Source organism: Erinaceus europaeus, chromosome 2, assembly GCF_950295315.1.
Source record: "Erinaceus europaeus chromosome 2, mEriEur2.1, whole genome shotgun sequence".
Lineage (NCBI taxonomy): Eukaryota > Metazoa > Chordata > Mammalia > Eulipotyphla > Erinaceidae > Erinaceus > Erinaceus europaeus.
This window is the reverse complement of record NC_080163.1, coordinates 83,198,266-83,203,714: the sequence shown is the minus strand read 5'-3', so window position 1 is coordinate 83,203,714 and position 5,449 is coordinate 83,198,266. Positions and strand designations below refer to the sequence as shown.

Genomic DNA, 5,449 nt, shown 5'->3' with positions numbered 1-5,449 from the left:
AGGAACTACAAGCCAACCAGCTGAATCTGTAATATCTGAAGTGTTTGCAACAACACTGAAAAAACTGACTTACAACAAAACTGAAATCTAACTTTATTAAGAAATAGATATTCCAGCTGCACTTTCTACAATGCACGCTACAATCATGGATCAACACAGGAGAACCCAAAATGACTGTGTCTCACTGCTATACATTTATCCATTTTTTTTAGTTGTTGTTGTGTTTATTGATGTTGTCGTTGTTAGACAGAACAGAGAAAAATGGAGAGAGGAGGGGAAGACAGAGAGGGAGAGAGAAAGATAGACACCTACAGACCTGCTTCACCACCTGTGAAGCAACTCCCCTGCAGGTGGGAAGCCAGGGGGCTCAAACCGGGATCCTTATGCCGGTCCTTGCGCTTTGTGCCACGTGCACTTAGCCTGCTGCGCTACCGCCCGACTCCCACAATGTAATATTTTATTTGGCTGTATCTAAATTTACTATGTTATGCCTCATCAAAAATATTATTTTTGTTTCTTTTTTTACTGGGGGAACTAGTAGTTTACATTATAGTCTTTAACACATAGGCATAACCTCACATCTCTCTTTGACTGGTTTCTAGGAAACATACCAGGACCCAAATGTCCCTTCATCCTGTCCCTTAACCTCCTTCCCCAAAACCCTTTGCTTTGGTGCAATAAACCACACCCAATCCAAGTATCACCTTGTGTCCTCCCTTACTGGTCTTTGAATTCCACTTGTAAGTTATATCATTTAGTATTGGTCTTTCTCTTTCTGGATTATCTCAGTCAACATGATACCTTTAAGTTTTCACCACAGTATTGCAAAGAAGATAACTTCATCATTCTGACATCTGTACAGTACTCCATTGTGTATATATAGCGCAACTTTCTTAGCTATTCATCTGTTGTTGGGTATCTGGGTTGCTTCCAAGTGTGGGCTATTACATACTGCACTTCTGTGAACATCAGTGTGCATGCCTTTTCAAATAAGTGTTTTTGTTTTCCCTAGAGAAATCTGTAAGACCTAGGGATGTCTAGGTCATAAGGTAGGTCCATTACTAGAGTTCTGATAAAGCTACAGACCGTTTCCCTAAGACTTGGACCAATTTACATTCCCACCAGTAATGTAGGAGAGATCCTTCCCCCCACATACACAGTCTCTCCAATACGTGGTATTTCTGTCTTTGCTAATGCATGAATTCCATTGAAAAATGGAAGGGAAGATATGAGCAGAATCTTCTCCAAAGAAGAGATCCAGATGGCCAACAGATATGAAAAAATACCCCAAAATCAATGATGATCAAAGAAATGCAAATAAAAACAATAATGAATATCACTTAACACCTTTGAAAATGCCATGCAATCATTTTAAAAGTGACAGTCTCCAACTATGACACCATCCCTGCAGACAATGACTTAGGCCACCTGCATATTAGATGTCAGGCACAGGCAAAAACTAGTTGGGTCATGGGCCCCTTGGAATATACCTAAAATAGACCTACTAGCTATTTCCAAAACAGAGACCCCTAATCTTCATCTGCAATACTCCAGCCTTTAGGTTCATGATTAGTCAACAATTTGCTCTGCTTTCTATCTTAACTCTTTTCCAGTCATCAGGTTCCAGATGGTACTATGACGCCAGCCAGACTTCCCAGGGTAGATGACCCCACCAAGAAGCCTTGGTGTCCCACTTCCCCAGAGCTCCACCCCACTAGGGAAGGAGAGCGAGAGGATGGGAATATGAACCGACCTGTCAACACCCATGTTCAGCAGGGGAGCAATTACAGAAGCCAGACCTTCCACCTTCTGCACCCCTACATGACCCTGAATCCATATTCGAGAGGGTTAAAGAATAGGAATGCTATTAGAAGAGGGAATGGGATAGAGTTCTGGTGGTGAAAAATGTGTGGAACTGTACCCCTCTTATCCTATGGTCTTGTCAGTGTTTCCATTTTATAAATAATTTTTTTAAAAAGTGACAGTCTTGCAGGCCAAGGGGGTGGTGCACCCAGTTAAGTACACATGTTACCATGTGCAAGAACCTGGGTTAAATCTCCCACTCCTCACCTGCAGGGGGGACCTTCATGAGCAGTGAAACAGGTCTGCAGGTATCTACCTTTCTTTTTTGATCATTATTAAATCAATAACAAAAAGGAAGAAATACCTCCCCAGATTAAACCAAGAGGAAATGCAAAGCATGAAGAGAGAGAGAAAGGAGAAAGAAAGAAAGAAAGAAAGAAAGAAAGAAAGAAAGAAAGAAAGAAAGAAAGAAAGAGAGGGAGGGAGGGAGAGAGAGAGAGAGAGAGAGAGAGAAAGAAAGACATATCCCATGATCATAAATTGGAAGAATTAACATCGTCAAAATGGCTACAGAGCTCTTCCCTTTTGCAGCCATCGCCAGAGCTTCAGCGGTCAAAATGAAGTTCAACCCCTTCGTGACTTCTGACTGGAGCAAGAATCGTAAGAGGCATTTCAATGTGCCTTCCCACATTCGCCAGATTATGTCTTCCCCTCTCTCTAAAGAGTTGAGACAGAAGTACATTTGCTCCATGACCATCCGAAAGGATGATGAAGTCCAGGCTGTTCGAGAGCACTACAAAGGACAGCAGATCGGCAAAGTAGTCTGTGTTTACAGGAAGAAATACGTCATCTACATTGAGTGAGTGCAGCGAAAGAAGGCAAATGGCATGATCGTCCATGTAGGCATCCACCCCAGCAAGGTGGTTATTACTAGACTAAAACTCAACAAAGACCGCAAGAAGATCCTTGAACATAAAGCCAAGTCTCACCAAGTAGGAAAGGAGAAGGAAGGGCAAATATAAGGAAGAAACCATTGAGAAGACGCAGGAATGAAATCATTTTATATGCGACTTTCATTAAAAACTGCTAAATGAAAAAAAAAAAAAATGACCACCCTGCCCAAAGCCATACACAAATTTAATGCCATCCTCATAAAAGAACCAATGAACTTCTTTAAAGGAATAGAATGAAAATTACAAAAATTTATCTGGAACCAAAAAATCCCTAGTATTGCCAAATCAATCTTAAGAAAAAAGAAGAAGACAAAAGTCATTACACTACCTGACCTCAAGCTATACTACAGAGCTACTGTAATCAAAACTGTTTGGTACTGGAACAAAAATAGATATGCAGACGAGTAGAATAAATTGAAAATCTCCATATAAATTTTAAAGGCATCTTCAATGAAATGAATCCAATTACAAAGAAGACTAAGGCAAGCATAAACCTATGGGACTACATCAAATTAAAAAGTTTCTGCACAGCTAAAGAAACCACTACCCTCACAGAACGGGAGAAGATCTTTACATGCCATACATCAGATAAGAGTTTAATAAGCAACATATATAAAGAGCTTGCCAGACTCAACAACAAGAAAACAAATAATCCCATCCAAAATGGGGGAAGGACATGGACAGAATATCCACCACAGAAGAAATCCAAAAGCCTGAGAAACACATGAAAGAATGCTCCAAGTCTCTGTCAGAGAAATGCAAATCAAGACAATAATTGGATACCACTTCTCTCCTGTAAGAATGTTATACATCAGAAATGGTAATAGCAGCAAATGCTGGAGAGGGTGTGGGGTCAAAGGAACCCTCCTGCACTGCTGGTGGAAATGTCAATTTGTCCAACCTCTGTGGAGAACAGTCTGGAGAACTTTCAGAAGGCTAGAAATGGACCTACCCTATGACCCTGCAATTCCTCTCCTGGGGATATATCCTAAGGAACCCATCATACCCATCCAAAAAGACCTGTGTACACATATGTTCTTAGCAGCACAATTTGTAATAGCCAAAACCTGGAAGCAACTCAGGTGTCCAACAACAGATGAGTGGCTGAGCAAGTTGTGGTATATATACACAATGGAATACTTATTCAGCTATAAAAAAAAATGATAACTTCACTGTTTTCAGCCAATCTTGGATGAAGTTTGAAAAATTCATGTTAAGTGAAATAAGTCAGAAACAGAAGGATGAATATGGGATGATCTCACTCTCAGGCAGAAATTGAAAAACAAGATCAGAAGAGAAAACACAAGTAGAACCTGAACTGGAATTGGTGTATTGCACCAAAGTAAAAGACTCTGGGGTGGGTGAATGGGAGAATACAGGTCCAAGAAGGATGACAGAGGACTTAGTGGGGGCTGTATTGTTATGGAAAACTAGGTAATTTTATGCATGTACAAACTATTGTATTTACTGTCAAATGTAAAACATTAATTCCCCAGTAAAGAAATTTAAAAAAAAAAAAAAAAGACAGATGAATACTAGCCTGTGAAGTGAGGCTAAGAATGTAGACAAGAGCTAGGTCAATCTCTTAAATGCTTGTGAGGTATAAAATACTAAGGCTAGGTTCAGGGTAAGAAAAAATAAACAAATGGAATGGTGTTTATGTACACTCCTATCAATTTGCAGTCATATAAATCACTATTTAATTAATATGAGATAGATTTAAAAAAAGAAAAATGAAACAAGGCAAGCCTAGTCCTTGCATACTTAATTTGCATTCCTGCAGAATTACATTGTGGGCAGGAAAACACTATCTATTATTCTAAATAGATAAGAAGTTTGATCTACCTGAAAACCTTATAGGCTCTCCCAGGGGAAAAAAAGGTCACCCAGAAGAATGCACACTTTGCCAAATATGAAGGTTCAAGTCACTGGTACTGCAGGAAGCACTATGCAAAGGGAGAGTTTCACAAGTGGTGGAGCTGTGCCTTAGTATTTCTTCTCTATCTCTCTACTTCTCTATTTTAGCCTATATCTGAAGAGAGAGAGATGGAGACAGAGAGAGAGAGAGAAGGAAAAAAAAAACCTGTGAGCAGTGTAAATAGCAGGCACAAAGTTCCAGCAAAATCCTGGAACCAAAAAAATCTTTAATTAAAAATAAAGGGTCTCTGTGGTCCAGGAGGTGGCGCAGTGGTAATGGACTTTCAAGCATGAGGTCCCGGGTTTGATCCCCGGCAGCACATGAGCCAGAGTGATGTCTGGTTCTCTCTCTCTCCTCCTATCTTTCTCAAAAATAAATAAAATCTTTAAAAAAAAAATAAAAATAAAGGATCTCCATGTCCAGCAGAGAAGCAATTACAGAAGCCAGAACTCCCACCTTCTGTACCCCAAAAAGAATTTTGGGTCATACTCCCAGTGGGGGAGAAATGATAAAGGGGAGATAACCAGAGAGCTCTGAACTCCAATTTCATCAGGACCCAGAGAGAGAAGAGGAAAAACTGTAATAAAAAATAGTAAATAGTAATAGGTGTATGTGTGACTTGGAAAGAAAGATAGGACCACAGAAAATAAATGGGCAAATATATATATAAATATAGACAAATAGTTATAAAATAAATGGGCAAATATATGTAAATATAGACAAATAGTTATAAAATCAATAGTTAACCCATTTCTTCAACCTTAAGAGAACTGCT

At 39.5% G+C, this 5,449-nt stretch overlaps 1 pseudogene; it reads left to right on the top strand.

The window, feature by feature from the left end:
• The first annotated feature begins 2,230 nt into the window (after positions 1 to 2,230).
• LOC103107490 (large ribosomal subunit protein uL24-like) lies at positions 2,231 to 3,023 on the top strand (annotated as a pseudogene).
• The last annotated feature ends 2,426 nt before the right edge of the window (positions 3,024 to 5,449 follow it).